Consider the following 18,602-nt stretch of genomic DNA (forward strand, 5'->3'; position numbering starts at 1 on the left):
GGTCTTTTTTAAAATTAAATCAGCCACTCTATGTCTTTTAATTGCGGAGTTTAATTCATTTATACTCAAGGTTATTACTGATAAGTGAAGACTTACTCTTGTCATTCAGTTAAGTGTTTTCTGGTTATTTTGTATATACACTGTTTCTTTTTCTTTTATTGTTTATCTTTGCAGTTTGGTGGTTTTCTGTAGTGATAAAGTTTGATTCTTTTCTCTTTCTCATTTGTGTATCTGCTCTACCAGTGAGTTTTATACTTTCATGTGTTATACTGATGGTAGTTATCCCTTTGCTTCAACATGTAAGACTCCGTTAAGCCTTTCTTGTAAGGCTAGTCTAGTGGTGAATAATTTCTTCAGTTTTTGCTTGTCTAGGAAAGACATTATTTCTTCTTCATTTCTGAAGAATTGCTTGCTAGGCATAGTATTCTTCTAGCATATTCAATATATAGTCCCATTCCCTCCTGGCCTATAAGGTTTCTCCTGAGAAATGTACTGTTAGTCTAATGAGGATTCCCTTTTATGTGACATGACACATTTCTCTTGATATTTTTAGAATTCTTTCTTTGTCTTTGCCTTTTGACAATTTAACTATAATGGGCCTCAGAGAGAACCTTTTGTGTTGAATCTATTTGGGGTCCTTTTAGCTTCATGGATCTGGAGATCCATATTTCTCCGAAGACTTAGGAAGTTTCATGTATTATTTCACAAAATAGGTTTTCTATGCCTCTCCTGTCTCTTATCCTTTTGGAACTCCCATAATGTGAACATTTTCATTTATTGGTGTCTCATACATCTTATAGAGTCCTGTAGGCTTTCTTTTTTCTTTTTCCTTCTTTTCTCCTTCTTTTCCCTTCTTTTTTCCTTCCTTCTTTTTTTAATCTTACCGAGTTATTTTAAAGACCTGTCTTTGGGTCAGAAATTCTTTCTTCTGCTTGATCTAATCTTTAACGAATCTCTCATTTGTATTTTTTATTTTGCTCATTGAATTCTTCAGATCCATGATTTATATCTTGTTCTTTTTTATGATATCTATCTTTTTGTTGAATTTGTCAGTCGAATCATGAATTGTTTTTCTGATTTCATTAAATTGTCTATCTGCATTCTCTGGTATCTTTCTGAGTTTCCTTAAGATCATTATTTTGAGTTCCTTTTCTGGCATTTCATAGATTTCCTTTTCTTTGGGTTCTGTTACTGGAGATTTTTTGTGTGCCTTTGGAGGTGTCATGTTTCATTGCTTTTTCATGTTCTTGTGTCCCTAAGTTGATATCTGAGCATCTGGTGGAACACTTGCCTCTTCCAATTTATGGACTAGCTTTTGTAAGGAAGGATTTTTTTCCTGTAAGTGTGTTCTATGGTATCAGTTGGATGGGGTGCTTTGGCTTTGATTCTGGATGGGCACAGTAATGCAGTCTTCATGTGATTTCTTCAGCTGTAATCAATGTAATTGGTATCTGCAAGTGCCTGAGTGGCCTAAACTATGAGTATTTGGGAGGTAGTATTTGTAGTATGTCTTTGCTGGAGTCAAGGGTCACTAGGCCAGCTGGTTCTAAAGCCCAGGGAGGGTGCATGCATACCAGGCACAGTGGCACTGCTGGTAATGGGTGTGGTGACATCAGCAGCAGGCACCAAATGGGCCAGTCCTTGGTCTATGGGGTGAGTGCTGCACACGGCAGCTCCACCATTAAAGGGGGCAGGGTTGCTGGCAGTGGTGAATGCTGGGCAAGCTGACTCCCATTTCCTGGAGTGGCACATGCACTGACTCCACTGATCAAGGGGGTTGGGTTGCTGGCAGTGGTAGGTTCTGGACAGGTGGCTCTTAGGCCCTGGGGTACACATGCATAACTCTCTCAGTCTTAGCGGTAGCTTCCCCAATGTGCTGGTGTCCCTGTTCCTTGGGGCGAAGGGCACTGCATGGGCTCAGACTGTGCCAGGGTCATGGCTGTACCACTGGCTCTTGCTAGGTTTATGGCATTGCAGGCTTTTATGAGGGCACAGTGGTATAATTCTGGGCCCCAACAATGTAGAGATGCAGGGGCTGTTGGACTCCAAAGCAGGATGCACTCTAGCAGTGTCTATGTTCTCAAAATGGCACCATATCATAGCAGCTTTGGTCCCAGGGAGTAGGGGGGACCCAGCGTGACTTCCTTCTCTGGAGCAATGCAGCCACATGAATGCCAGACAGCTCTCTATACTGGGCTCAGGGTCCATGAGGACTGCGGGGCTCTCCTGTAGCTAGGGTTACAGGCACACGTGTTGATAGTAAGGACTGCTGGGGATCTTCAGCCTACCTTTTCCCGACAATGGTGAGTCTCTCTTACTTCTGAGCCAATAGTGGCTGGGTGCTTCCCTCCCCTCTCTATGCTGTCACCTCAAGTTTCTATTCTTCAAGGGGTTTTTGTCTCTTTCTTGCTGAATTCCAGTGTTGTCCCTTAGACATTCTACATGAAATTGCAGTTATTAATTTGTTGTTTTGGTCCTTCTTTGTGGAAGAGATGAGCATTGGGCACCTCTAGTCAGCAAGCTTGATGACTTTATAGATCAGGATACTGGAGTCTGATGGCATCTTGCTGTTCTCAGATGCTTAGGGATTGAGACCTATCTTGAATTTATTGGTATGTATGTATTATGTGCCAAATAACAGAAATGCTTGGGGTAAATATTTATGTTCAGAAAAGGGTGGATCTCTTCTTCTGACAAACTATTCATGTGGGAGTTTGGGGCAATCTAGTCCGTAATTGAATGTGACTGCACTTTGTGTTTGTTAGATAGAATCGGTTTATCATATACATGGAATTATTTGAGAACAGGTCAGGGCCAGGACTAAAGAGGCTAGTGAGGCATTTGCTGAGGTATACAAAGAGACAAGATTAGTAAGTGCTGTGCCAACCCATATTGAAGCCTGAGGCAGAAGGAAAAATCAGTAATACTATTTCTATCTTTATTTAAAATTTTGATATTTTGCTCAACATCAACTTTTTACATAAATTTTGAATTTTTAAATATTGCATTAAAATGTCATTTGTCATGATTATCCAGTGTTTTTGGCCCCACTTTTTTGCACCCAACGCAAGTGCCTCATTCACCTCATTTGCTTCACCCCAGTCCTGGCCCTGTAATATCAGAACTTTTCTTTTAGCAGGGAAGATGGGGAAGTTCAGGGTTCTGTTGGAGCTCCAGCTTTGTGGAAAGAGTGATACCAAATCTGTTAGCTAGGCAAAGAGGGGAAGCAGAGAGAGTTTTACCCCAAGGGAGGAGCATGTGTAAAAGCCTACAGAAAAGAGGATAAAGAGTTATAATGGAGTCCAGATGGAAAGGATTTTTTAAGCCATGTCAAGGAATTTGAACATTATGCTGAAGGTAAAGGGCAACCATTAAAGAGGTTTAAGCAACTCTATGCAGATTTGCAGTCTGAAATATATCTTTGATCAATTACATCATGAATTACAAATTGGAGGAGGTGAGAGCAGCATGGAGAAGCATCAGGAGGCAGTTTTCTTAATTGAGAGGGGAAATGACAGTAGCTCAATCTAGGCTGCTGGCAATGGGGATGGAGAGAAATGGAAGGGTTTGGAAAACAATGGAGAATCATCAACAGGACTTGGTGGTGCTTAGAGAGGGGCTAAAAGTATAACACGGGTAGGGAAGGCCACATTTTTCATGTTGGAAGGCTACATTAATTTAGCTGTAATCAAATAAAGCCACATTCAAGAAACTGCAATTAGATATACTTAAAAATGTACATTATTTTGTAAAAATCCAACTACTATGAACTTAATAATTTCAAAAAATGAAAAACATTTATTAATTTTAAAGTTAACTAACCTTTCAATGACTTTGTTGTGTCTACTTTTTGTTGGAAAGCATTTGAATATTTGGTTGCAGCATGGAAGGTCTGTCATTTCAGTTAATCTTCTAAATCATGGTCCCCACCCTCTGGGCTACAGACCGCTACTGGTTCATGGCCTGTCAGGAACTCGACCACACAGCAAGAGGTGAGCAGTGGGCAGGTAAGCAAGCAAAGCTACTCCCTATCACTCACATCACTGCCTGAGCTCTGCCTCCTGTCAGATCAGCAGTGGCATTAGATTCTGCATTATGGTGAGTTGTATAATTATTTCATTGTATATTACAATGTAATAATAATAGAAATAAAGTGCACAATAAATGCAATGCACTTGAATTATCCCCAAACCATCACCCCGCTCGGGTCTGTGGAAAAATTGTCTTCCATGAAACTGGTCCCTGGTGTCAAAAGTGTTAGGGACCACTGCTCTAGATGGATATCAGTCATTTGTGACTTTAAGAGGGTCTTGATTTGGGTTAGGTAGGAGAATCTAGATTCTGAGCAATAAGTAGTTGAAAAGCAGGAAAACATTTTTCAGGCATGTTGCCAAAGGCATGGGTATTCTACTGCATTTTTCCATATTTCAATTGGATTTTTCTTAGCATTAAACAATGACTTTAAAATGTCAGCTACTGAAAATTCAATCAATTCCGTCTGTAGTTCTTAAAGTGCCTTGGTGATACCAACTAGGTGAGGCTGAAATGCTAATTTGAGTGTGATGTCATGATTCTCAAAGTCAGTGAACCTTCATTGTATTCTCCAATTAATAGGTCCATAATAGCTGTGTGTTCTTCAAATGATTCACATATATCATCCTGTCATCAATGACCTTTGCTAACTGGGAAAAATGTGCATCTGAAATTTCCTTTTGAAGAAGTGTTTTGAAAAAAGATAGTTTTTGTTGAAATGCTTGGATTTTTTTGCCACATGTCATATACAGACTTAGTTTTACCTTGCAAAGAAATATTCAAGTTGTTTTGATTTGACATGATATCACACAGAAATGCTGCATTCCTATAGAAATCTTCTTTCAGTAATTCACATTGCTGATTCTGTTCTTCATAAAATTTAACTGTCTGTTCTCGCAGAGATAAAATTTTAGCCAGCACCTGTCCCTGAGATAGGCAATGCACTTTAGAATGATACAGCAAATCCACCCTGTATACCTCATTGTTCAACTTTAGCATGTTACAAAATTGACCATGCCATGTTGCATTTGCATGAATACAGTTAACAATACTTATAACCTGTTGCAAAGTTCACTTAAAATAGCAGCTTTAGCACAGAGATTTTGCTGATGCAGGATACAATGAAAAGAAATGAGAGTATCTGGATCTGCTAATACTTTTTTTATCTGTGCAATAAACCCTTCATGTTTTCCTGTCATGGAAGGTGTACTGTCTGTACATACACTCACTAAATTTACCAAATTCAGCCCAACTTCATGACATATATCTTGAAAGTTGTTGAAGATATCTATTCCCTGTGTTCTATTCGCAAGGATGCCCAAAGTGAGTAACTCTTCATAGCAAAGAAAATCTTGTTATGACCCAAATGAAGTATATAACCTGCGCCAAGTCAGTAGTATTAGTTGATTCATCCAAAGCAACTAAATAATATATATTTTCCTTTTGAAGTATTGCATGAAGTTATTCTGTTAACTTGAAGGCTAATTGACGCTGCCGATCAGTTATGGTTCTCCTTGAGAGAGGCAGTTATTTGTACTTTGAGACATTGTTGGGGTCTAAGCATCCCACAACTTTGACAATGCATTCTTTCACAATTTCTACATCACTGAATGACTTCCCTTTTTCCTGAGTGTATAAACTACTTTATAAGTTGCTTCAGTGGCTTTATTTCTAGGTCTTATTGCTGCTTGAAAGAATTGTCTTTGCTTTTGCTTTCATCTTTTAATTTCTACAGTACAATGTTTCATGCCTCTCCCTCTAATTTAAAATATTTGTGATCCTTATGAGTGTTATAATGCTTATGAGCACTGAATTTCTTTAATGTTGATATTGCAGTGTCACAAAGCAAGCAAATCATCTTATCTTTAGCAGAAACAAGATAATATTGCAATTCCCAATCCTCGTTAAAAAATCTGTTTTCTTCCTTTGGCATTCTCTTGGTCTTCTTTGACATGATGGGCTCTTAAGCAGACAGAATTTAAAAATACTGTCGAGCTGTGAAACTATTTACAAATTCCAGTTCAAACAGAAACACAGTGCACCGTTGTCAAAAGCTGATAACAGACTGGTTGTACTTGACCCTCACACACTCCTACGAAGCAGCCTCATGCAGTAGTGGACCAGTCAGGTGGGGAAGTTAGAACTAAATCATGAGCACAGCAGCCATCAATTTAGCCCTTATGGCTTACTAATGTTCTAATTCTGCCAGTCAATCTGGCAGGATTATTTCATTGAAACTTAGTCATTGATATTCATTAAATATGTTCATTTTTAAAATAAAATTAAAAAGATGAACAAAAGTATATTAATATAAATAAAAGTATTTGTTCTGTAAAATTTGGATTCAGTCAAAAGGCCACACTTAAGGACCTGGAAGGCCACATGTGGTCTTAAGGCCACAGGTTCCCCACCCTCAGTATAGGAGGAATCCAGGATGATTCCCAATTTTCTGGCTTTAGCCATGGGGTGGATAGTGACACTATCCATGAGATAGAAGACAGTTAAGTCTGGTTTAGTGCAGAGAAAGCTGATTTAGTGCAGATGTGAGTTGGTCCAAGGATACTCACAGGTTAATTTTGTATTTCTCAGCAACAGTGGAGGATTCATTCAACATTGAACAAAGAGTTACTGAGCACCTACTATGTGCTAGGATCTGTTTCCAGGCACTAGGGATACAGTAATTAATAAAACAGAAAAAAATTCTTGCCCTCTTGGAGCTTACATGCTAGTAGGGAGATGAGAAAAAATAAATTGTTATATTATACAGAATATCAGAGAATGATAAGTGCTATGAAGAAAAATAAAGCTAGGAACAGGGTCTTCACTAGGAAGGTGACATCTGGGCAAAGACCTGAGGAGTGAGGGAGCAAGCCATGTGGGTAACTGGGGAAAAAGCATTCTGGCAGAGGGACCAGCCAGTGCCCTAAGGCAAGAGGAGTGTACCTCGCACATCCGTGGAGGCCAGAGTGGTTGCAGGAGGATGAGCAAAGGTCAACAGAAGGCCAGTGTTGGTCCTTACAAGCACTGTAAGCACTTTGGATTTTAGTCTGAGTGAAATGGGCAACCACTGGAAGGTTTTCAGACAAAGAAAAACATGATATGACATTCATTTGACCAGAATCCTCCTTGGGCAAGAGCAGAATTTGGGGGTCTGGTTAGGAAGCTATTGGTCCAGGTGGGAGATGTTGGTGGCAGTAGAGGCGGTGGAGAGGTAGTCTGATTATAAATGTATTTTGAAGGCTTTGCCAATGGATTGGATATGAGGTGTGAGTGACAGAGGGTACAACACAGCCTATGCCAACATATCGCCCCATTTTCACACAGCAGCCATACTCACAGATACTCTTCATGAGTGGCATTCCCTAAGTTACTGTGCTTTCTTCTGTGGTTCACCACAATGTCTATATCCATGGGCATCTGAGCTTGATGGTGCCAATTATGGTGTCTTTAACATCACCACAAAATATTTATCCAAGTTCTATATCCTCTTAGCATGACCTTTGAGAAACATGTGCTTTCTGTTCTTACATGCTGCATAATATATTGAAATACTAACTTGGTGCTCTTATTCTCCTTAAATGTTTTAGCAAATGAATTTGTATCTAGGTGTTTTAAATCTGCTTTTCTTAGATTACTAGTAAGGCTGAAAACTTCTTACCCTTTTTCTAAAAATTATTTATTCATATCCTTTGTCCATTGATTAGTTAGGGAGTTAATGATTGCCTTACTAATTTATATACCTTCTTTATAAAGAAAGGTACAATTTTTAAGATCAATAACTTACCAGGAGCTTGGAACCTATTTATTCTGAAACATCTCACTAGACGCCCCAGATATATACATGCTTTAAAAGATGGGTCGTTTTGGTTTTGTTCATTTGTTTGTTTTTATTGGAAGGAGAAGTGCATTTCTAGTTAATAGGCTATGTCAAGGGGATAATTACAGGGGTAAACAAAATTCTTTTCACAATATGGTAAAATGCTCTCTGAAGACAGTGACAGGAACCTACAAAGTCTGGGGGGTAAGCAGGAGTCCTAGATCAGGCTTCAAAATCAGATTCAAGGTGAATACTAATGAGAATTGCAAATCCATATGAAACCAGGATTTGATGAAGTTACAATCAATAATACGAAGGCTAATTTAATAGGTGAGGTAACTACTTGTACTTAATGTTTGTTAATTCATTTAAGTTAAGCCATACTTATTAACTGTACAGTTGAGCTGTTAAAATGAAAAGTTGATTTTCTGGCTATTTTGTATCTTCCCCTCCAGATTTGCTCTTCTCCTTCGTCTACGCCCAGGAGGCTGACCCTCCTATTGGGTAGGAGATTGGAGGGTGGGAAGAGAAAGGTGAGTATTTGTTTATTCCCTGCCTCTTTCTTTCCCTGCTGGGCGCTTTGTTAACTTCATTCCTCCAGTAACCCCTCCTTCCTCTTGCCCCTTCAGGCAAGCGATGGTAATGGCTTCACAGTGTCACTGTCCTTGGAGTACTGTACCATCCCTGTGGTTTCCCTTACTCTGTAAAATAGTTCCTTCATTCCAGTGTCCTCAGTTATCGCTTGAGCTTGCTATACTCCCAGGATCCTGACTGATAAAATGATGTGCCTTATTGAAAAGGAAGAAAGAAAGAAAGAAGGAAGGAAGAGAAAAAGGAGGGAAGGAAGAAAAGCAGGCAGGAAGGAAGGAAGGGAGGGAGGGGTACAAATTTAGCTGTCACCTTCCAATATGGTACTACTATCAATTGGTGAAAAGTATCCAAAGAGGAAATAACCTTTTAACACCAAACTTATAATACAAATCAAATAATGACAAACCATGTGACATATTGTCCCTTTTTCCTCACACACCTCTGCCTACTTGCATCATGTCCTGGTACCTTTCTTTTTCAGGTGTGTTGGCAGAGACAGCTAGTTGTCTCTGCAGAGCCATTCTCCCCTTCTTTTAGTAATGAACCCCCTACTTTTAGCTGGGCCCATAGCTGTCCAGCTCCAGATTATATTTCTGAGCCTTTCTTAGAACTAGATTTGCCCATATGACTAAGCATTGGCTAATGGAATATGAGCAGAAATAATGGGTACCCCTCCAGGTCTTGCCTTTAAAGGAAAGGCATGACCTCCACTTCACTTTTCTTCTTTCCCTCCTGTTGGCCAGAGTGTATAGGCTGGAGCGTCCCAGTTTGTGCCAGTTCCTGACGTAGGATTGTCCGCAATAAAACTGGGAAAGTCTCAGGAAAACTGATGAGTTTGGATCAGGTGTGGATATGATGGCAGGAACTGGAGGAGCCATTTTGCAAGCTGCATGTTGAAGACAGAAGGAGGTCGGGTCTCCACCTCATGACTCTTACCTAATTGAAAAATAAACTCTTATTTTGTTCAGGCTATCAGTACTTTGGTTTCTTTTGTAATAATAGACTCTGTATCCCAACAATGCATGTTTTTTCTTCTACTCTTTTTTTCTCTGTCCTTTCCTCTTCTCCTGGTGACTTGGGAGCTCTTTCTTACTATTAGAATATGGTAATGGTTTTTGTTGAACTTACTTGTTTTAAGTTGTGTTTTAAAAAAGATAGCCTATTAAACATAGGTTTACCATTTGGCCCAGCAATTCCACTTCTAGTTATATACTTAAAAGAATTGAAAACTGATACTCAAAAAAAAAAAAAAAACTTATATACAAATGCTTATTGTAGCACTATTGATAATAGCCAAAAGGTAGAAACAACCCAAATGTCCATTAACTAATGAATGGATAAACCAAATGTGGTATGTACATATAATGGAATGTTGTTAGGCCGTAAAAAGTAATGAAGTACTGACACATGCTGCAACATGGATGGACCTTGAAAATATTACTCTGAGTGAACGAAGCCAGATACAAAAAGCCACATATTGTATGATGCCATTTATATGAAATATTCAGAATATGACATTCCAAAGAGACAGATTAATGGTTGCTTGGGTTGGAAGGAGTGGGGAGTGGGGAATGACTGCTTAGTAGGTACAGGGTTTCCTTTTGTGGTGATAAAAATGTTCTGGAACTAGATAGTGGTTGTGGTTGCACAGTACTGTGAATGTACTAATAGCACTGAATGGTACTCTTTAAAATGATTGAGATGAATTTTATGTTATATGAATATCACCAGAGAGACAGAGAGAAAAAAAAATCTATTTAAGCAGAGCTGAGAAAGTGTAGGAAGCCATATGAGTTCTCTTTCTCCTTCCAACAGGTTTTTCTTCATGTTTTATCTTCCTTGTAACTTCCTGGAGAGCTGGGGTGTAACATGCCCAGGGCACCTTTCCCCCTCAGCTTTCACCACAAATCACTGGCACTTTTGGCGAAGGTTCTGTTTGCCACCAGACTGAGTGCTGGGCGCCTTTTGTATCGGTCAGAGATCTGAGGCTACTGCGGACGTCTGTCATGATAGATGATCTGCTGAGCAAGATCTCAATAATTTGCCTCTATTAAGAGTTAGGGCTTACATCTAAGCACATTACAATGGGTACTGGGCTAATTCTGATATGGGAAATTGTAGAGAGAATAATGATACCCTAAAATGTCCATACGCTAATCCCTAGAAACTGAGAATATGTTACGTTACATGCACAAGGAACTTTGCAGACGCAATTAAGAATTTTGAGATGGGAAGATTATTATCCTGGATTATCCAGGTGGGCCCTATATAATCACAGGAGTCCTTATTCAGATTCAGAAAGATAGATTTAGAACAGGCACAGTGGCTCACACCTGTATCCCAGCACTTTGGGAGGCAGTAGGATCGCTTGAGGCCAGGAGTTGGAAACCAGCCTAGGAAAGATAGTGAGACCCTGTCTATACAAAAAAATTTTTTAAATTAGCCGGGCATGGTGGCATGTGCCTGTAGTCCTAGCTACTCAGGAGGCTGAGGCAGGAGGATCTCTTGAGCCCAGAAGTTGAAGGTTACAGTGAGCTTTGATTGCACCACTGCACTCCAGCCTGGGCGACAGAGTGGGACTCCTCTCAAAAAAAACAAACAAAAAAAAAAGATTCAGAAGGAGATGTGATATGGGAGTGGGGGAGGAGAAAGAGAAGAGGAGAGAGAGGTTTCACGATGCAGTACTGCTGGTTTTAAAGGTGGAGGAGGAAGGGGCTAAGAGCTAAGGAATGCAGGGGGCCTCTGGAAGCTGGAAAAGACATACATTCTCCCCTAGTCTCCAGAAGGAACACAGCTCTGCTAAAAATCACACCTAAAAATCATACCTTGATTTTAGGACTTCTGAGCTCCAAAACTGTAAGATAATAAATTTGTGTTGTTTTAAGCCAAAAAAAAATTAATGGCCCAGTTGAAACTTTTCTGGTTCTCCCTCAAGAAAAATCCAAACATATTAAAAATGTTCTGCTTTTTTTTTTCTCCTGTGTAGCTGTAATGAAAGAGGGCTTTTTCCTTCTAGTGAGTTAATAATAAAGGCTATCATTTATCGATGATTTATAACATAATTTGTAAGCTTCATCTTGTAGAATTTTCAAAATAGCTTTATAAGGTAGATTTAACTATTCCTACTTTTCTGATGACAAACGAGGCTTAGAAAGGTTAGGAAACTTGCCTAAAGAGCAGGTGGCTAAGAAGGGTGAATTAGTCTGTCTCCAAGGCCGGCGCATGCATTTACCATCCTGTGCTGTTTGTGCCTCTCAGTGTAAGAAGGTGCCTGTCTCTGCCACAGCAGATTATTGACTGCTACAGCTGCAGCCGGGCACATGCAAGGGGGTGAGAGAGGCCTCCCAGCAGGCCCAGTCGGTTTGACAGATTTGGGCTGTCAGCTGCTTTCTATTGCAGTGTATTTCCTCCCTTAGAGCTGTCTTCCAGGGGCTCCCATTGGAGTCTGGGTGTGGCGGGAGTGGGGGGGCGCTGGATTCCGGCTCCTTTTCTCCGCTTTTCTGCCCCCACCTGGAACCTCCTTTCACTTTCCTGCTGGGGCCGCTTCAATCCTAAATTCCTTCTTAAACACTCACCCTTAACTATTTTGCATGTGTGTGTTGCATCTTATTAAGGATTTAGTTTGAAATATTTTGGCCTTTGTACTTTTGTGCTGTCTTGGTGTGTTTTTTACTCTGACTTATGTTGTTTCTAATTAATTTAAATCATATTAATTGTTCACCTTTCAAGTCTTTCTATTTCATATTTTATCTTTTTAATCTTTTCATATTTCTATTTCATCTTTTTAATTTTCATATTTCTATTTTATCTTTTCATATTTTGTTTTTAATGTTTTCTTCTTAAACATTTATTTTGTATGCAATTTGAAAAATATTTTCTTTTTCTAATATTTTTTATTTTTAATCTTTTTTTGGCTATTTTTGTTTCTTTATTTTTTTTACCCCACTATACTTCGGCAGTCACTATTTTATCTTCAATATTTTTGATCTTTTTGTTTTATTTGTTTCAGTCTATTTTTATTTTTTTAATTTCTTACATCTTAAATTATTTAGCTTCTTTATTTTTATTTATTTTATAATTTTGTCTCTTATCCTTTTAGTCTCTTTTATTATCTGAACATTTGAAATTGGCTTTGGGATTTATTTATTCTTTCTTAAAGGTTATTTTGGTACTTTTTTGTTGGTGTCCATTTTCATATTTAACACTATTTTAAATTCCTTTAAAAATAATTTTTTATTTAAACTGTGTCATTAATTTGACCACATGAATTATTAAGCTTCTGGTTTTTCTGTTTTGAATTTGTTTCATGCATTTGAACCATGAGTCTTTTCTTCCCCTTTTCATTTTATTCCTTTTTCCCCTTAGACAGATAACTTTTCATCTTAATAGTTTCACCTATTCTTTCCGATTCTCAGCTTCAACTCTTTACCATTTGTTTTCATAATGGTTGTGAGGAAATTGGTAGGAAGTTGAAACCTTCGACAAAAACTCTCACCATAAACTGGGGAGATTTCTTTGCAGCTAAGGTTACAGCTGTCTCTCTGGCTTCTCTTAATAGATTTCACATGCTCTTCGACACTACTCAGAAAACTTAAAAAGGATAATGAGAGAAATAAATCATCCTGCTGAAATGAGAGAGCCTTCTGGCCCTAGAGAGCCTCCTCTCTTTTGCTAATACGGCCCTGTCCTTCCCCTCTCTACCCATCCTCCCTCCATTCCCATCCCCGCAAACCTGGGTCAGGACTGGCACTCAAAATTTGTGGAACCGGTGAGTCGCATTCTCTGGAACTGTGTTCTCTGCTAAAGCCACTACCCCCATAGCCTACACCTCTTTCATCTCTAGACCTTAATTAACTGCAACCCTCTTCTGCTGTAGCACCTTGAGCTTGGGGAGGTCATCCTTCATCCTTCACACACCCAGCACCTAGGGGAAGGGCCAGTGCTCTTTCTAACCCAAATTCCTCCACCTTTGTATAAAAACACCTCCTCCTTTGAGGCTAGTTCCACGGGCTTTTGTCACTTTCCCTCCTTCTTACTGCTGCTCATCCACATTCAATAAAGAATTTAGTTCCTGCCTGGCAGTTTTTCTGCTCCTTTCCCAAGTGACTTCAGAGACCATGTGGATAACCCAATGACCCATTCCACACCGAGCCTCCCAGTTTCCATATTAAACTCCCAAACTTAGGTCAATTTAACCTAAGGTTTTTCTAACCATTAGTTCCTCTAAGGGCAGCTTCACTTAAATCCAGTCTCCTTTTGGCATCTCTGTAAGTGGCCTCTTCCTGCCTTACATTACATACCTTATTTAGCTGAGTCCCTGCAACATCCCTTTGAAATGGGTACTTTTATTAAAACCTACTTTACAGATGAGAAAACTGAGGCTCAGAACTCTAGGAAGAGAAATTTGGCAACACTGATCAAAATTTGGTGAGCACTTATCCTTGAGTCTGCAATTCCATTTCTAAGACTATCCTACAGATCTAGTCAAGGCTCATGCATGCATACTTCATGACATATAAAGATGTTCACTACAAGACTAAGGGGCTGATTAAATAAAATATGATACAACTCTACTGGGATACTTTGCAGCAGGGAAAAAGAAAGAAAATAGCCGGGAATGACCGTCAGGACATATTATTAAATGAAAAAGCCAGTGTGAAACAGTGTGTATCACTTACTCCATTTGTACTTTGTTTAAAAAACCAGATATTATAAACTTATATCTATCTATGCATGGACTAGTTCCATAATGAGATCCAAGATACTGATGACAAGTTTTGTCTCTGAGAGGGAGACTGGAGTTTCTGAGAAGAGGAAAATTACTTTTGCTTACACCTGTGTGCTGGTAATTTTTTTTTTAAAAGAATCCATATGCATGTATTACCTGCATGTTTTACTTTTTCAATTTAAAAATAGCTGAAATGTTCTTCCAAATGTTATGATTCTAGCAATAAACACTTGTTAATAAAACTAAAGACATGAATTATAGCCAATTTTTATATGTTCATTTTCTGTGATCTGTCTGTAGGGTCAGAAAATATTTATAGTAAATCTCTAGCTTGCCGTGCACCAGCTGAGTGGCGGGCGATTTAGCAAACACTGTTGCTGAGCTTGAGGGGGCAGCGTGTGCAAGTGAAGCTGAACTGTGATGGGAGTGAACCAGGGACTGCTTTGTGCTGATGTTCTTTGCCCTCGTGCTCCTGAAAAAAATGCCTTTAGCGGACGAGTAGGTGTGAATCTCAGTCCGTAAATAAAGGTATGTCAGAAATGCAAGCTTGTTTACTTCCGATAACTCACTTTAAATTTTGTCTCTGATTTAGCAGCAGAATCTAACTTGAGTCCTAGCTGGGGTCTCCATTCGTAAGGTTGTGTCATGGTCTAGGGACCTGCCACTGGTCTAAGAGATGGGTGTGCAGGGTGCCCATCCAGCCATCAGCCATCAGAGCCAGGGCTCTGCTGGTCTCCTGCTCTGTGCCTGCTAAAGACTCGGGCATCTTTTTGAGGCTTCGAAAAGACAGCGAAGACCTGGGTACCCATTCCTTCAAAACCTACAGATCCACTCCCTCCCTGTCCCTCTTTCCTCCCTCTTCTCTAACTCCTTCTTCTAGCCCTTTTGGGTTTGGGGATGATCCTTCTCTTATTTTAAATTTAGTCAAGTCTCTGTATGCCCATGAATTTCTCTTCCCGTTAGAATTCACAACAGATTTGTGGGAAACTTCCACTGATACGCTGTTATACGCCTCCCTTGAGACAAGGAAGTATTAATAAGTTACTTACTATCTCTGTGCCTTAGTTTCCTCATCTGTAAAATCAAAATAATAATAGTACCAATCTAAAAGCATTGTGGTAAAAACAAAACGTGAAGTATTAGGACAGTTCCTGGTACCTACACAGTAAACACATGGTCCATGAACTAAGAATGGTTTGTATATTTTTAAATTGTTGGAAAAAATCAGAGGAAGAATAGCATTTTATGACACATGAAAATTACATGAGATTCAAATTTCAGTGCCTATAAATAAAGTTTTATTGGAACACAGCCGTGTTCATTCATTTATGTGCTATGTATGGCTGCTATCACACTACAACAGCAGAGTTCGGTAGCTGTGACAGAGGTCATATGGCCACAAAGCTGGAAATATTTACTCTCTGCTCTTTAATAGAAAAAGTTTGCTGACCTCTATGTAGACTGAAGCCAGAGAAGGACTGTATCTAAGGCCAGATAGAGCAATACTTACCTCATGAAAGTGACAAGGGGTCCCCCTTCTGGGCGCCTGGGTCAGAGGGGGAATCTGAGATTAGACCATAGACTGGAGAGATTGGGTCCCAGTGTCTCAACCCACCAATTCTGCTGGTGTCAGGATGACTGGATGCTTCAGAGCCCATGAGCTTGAGCCAGTGAAATATGTACTCAAAAGGGAAAACAATTCTCTGATCCCGTGACTTGCTTTGACTTTGAATGCTTTGAATGCATTAGAAGTGACATTGTATAGCTTCCAAAGTCAGGTTTTCGGGGGCATTATAACTTTTTTTTTCAATGGAGTGCTGCCTTGAGTCTACCATGCCCTGAGGAAGCCCAAACTAGGTACCTGGTAAGACCACATGGAGAGGAACTGAGATACCACAGCTAACAACTTCAGCTGAGCTCAGCCCTCAGCCGACCAACCAGCCCATCACCTGTGCCAGCCTATACCATGTGGAATAGAGGAACCACCCAGTCAACCCATGCATGACAACCATCATGACAGAGTTGTCAGAAATAATAAATTGTCATTTTAAACCTTTAAGTTTGGGGGTGATTTGGTACATAGCAATGGATACCTGATACATTCCTGTACTCTCTGATACTACAGATATATGAGACAGTGTATTCCATCTGCATAGCCCATCCTGGTTCATCCCAAGTGAATGTCTCAGCAATTTCCATTCATAGAGTCTGCCTCCTAGAACTGGTTTTGATACAAGTCATCTTATATCAAGTTCCCTGGAAATGGAGCCTGAGACAGGGATTCAGGTGCGTGTGATTTATCAAGGGCATGCTGTCAGATGGGAGGGAATGGGGAAGCTACCTAACCCAACGGGAAGGAGAGAAACAGGGTGTGGTCTCAGCCTGAGCAGCCTGGCCACACAGGGGCCTCTAAAATATAAATTGTACCACAGCATTTGTCTTACCTTGAGGCAGGAAGCTGGCTTAAAAAAATCTTTACTGAGGTATAATTCACATACCATACAATTCACCCATTGAAAGGGTACGATTTAATGGTTTTAGTACATTCACAGACATGTGCAACCATCACCACCAACAATTTTAGAATATTTTCACCACATCAATAAGAAACCCTGTTCCCTTAATTATCCCCTCTCTATGCTCATCCCCTCCAACCCTAAGCAACCACTACTCTACTTTCTGTCTCTATACATTTCCTTACTGTGAACATTTCATATAAATGGACTCAAACTCCTGGCCTCAAGCAATCCTCCTGCCTCAGCCTCCCAGAGTGCTAGGATTACAGGTGTGAGCCACCGTGTCTGGCCAAAATGGAATCATACAGTATGTAGTCTTTTGTGACTGGCTTCTTTCACTTAGCATAGTGTTTTCAAGATTCATTCACGTCATAGAATGTTTCCTTTTTGTGGTCAAATAATATTCCTTTGTATGGATGTACCAGTTTTTTTTGCCAATTCATCAGTTGATAGAAATTTGGGTTGTGTCAACCTTTTGGCTAATATGACTAGTCCTGCTATAAACACATAATAAGTTTTTGTGCAGACATATGTTTTCATTTATCTTGTATATATATCTGGGGTGAAATTTCTTGATTATATGATAACTCTATGTATAATTGTTTGAGGAACTGCCAGACTGTTTTCCAAAGTGGTTGTACCGTTTTACATTCCCACTAGCAGTGTATGAGGGTTCTGATTTCTCTAGATCCTCGACAGCACCTGCTATTCTTTGGATTTTTTATTCTTATTTTTGTTATTGAGAGAAGGTCTTGCTGTGGTGCCTGGGTTAGAGTGCAGTGACATCATCATAGCTCACACAACCTTGAACTTCTGGGCTCAAGCAATCCTCCTGCCTCAGCCTCCTGAGTAGCTGGGACTACAGGAGCATACCACCATGCCCGGCTAATTCTTTGGGTTTTTGGTTCTAGCCATCCTAGTGGATGTGATGTGGTCTCTTACTGTGATTTAACTTGTATTCCCGTGCTGACTAATGATGTTGAGCATCTTTCTAAGTGCATATTGGCCATTTATATATCTTCTTTAGAGAAATGTCTATTCAGACCCATTATCCATTTTATAATTGGATTGTCTTTTTATTATTGAGCTGTAAGAATTCTTTATACATTCTAGTACAAGTCCCTATCAAACGTATTATTTGCAAATATTTTCTTCTATTCTGTGGGTTTCATTTTAATTTTCTTGACGATATTCTTTGAAGCACAAAAGTTTTTAGTTGTAATGAAGTCCAATTTTTCCATTTTTGCTTTTATTGCTCACACTTTTGGTGTTATATCTAAAAATCCATTGCCAAATCAAAGTTTATGAAGATTTACCCCTATGCTTTCTTCTGAAAGTTTTGTAGTTTTAGCTTTTACACTTAGGTCTTTGATACATTTTGAGTTAATTTTTACATATGGTGTGAGGTTAGGATCCAACTTTATTCTTTTGCACATGGCTATACAATTTTCTTAGCATCATTTATTGAAAAGATTAATCTTTCCCCATTAAATGATCTTGGCACTCTTGTAAAAATTCAGTTGGCAATAGATACCTGGTGGACTCTCAATTTTATCTGTGGACTCTCAATTCTGTTCCATTGATCTTCATGTCTATCCTTGTGTCAGTATCACCCTGTCTTGATTAATGTTTTGTAGTAAGTTTAAAAATTGGGAATTTTGAGTCTTTCTACTTCATTCTTCTTTTTCGAGATTGTTCTGGCTATTCTGTTCTGGCTATTCTTGCAATTCTATGTGAATTTTAGAATTAAATCATCAATTTCTACAAAAAATTCCACTGGGATTCTTTTATTTTTTGAGACAGAGTCTCACTTTTTTGCCCGGGCTAGAGTGCTGTGGCGTCAGCCTAGCTCACAGCAACCTCAAACTCCTGGGCTCAAGCAATCCTACTGCCTCAGCCTCCCGAGTAGCTGGGACTA

Source organism: Propithecus coquereli, unplaced genomic scaffold, assembly GCF_000956105.1.
Source record: "Propithecus coquereli isolate 6110/MARCELLA unplaced genomic scaffold, Pcoq_1.0 Scaffold208, whole genome shotgun sequence".
Taxonomy (NCBI): domain Eukaryota; kingdom Metazoa; phylum Chordata; class Mammalia; order Primates; family Indriidae; genus Propithecus; species Propithecus coquereli.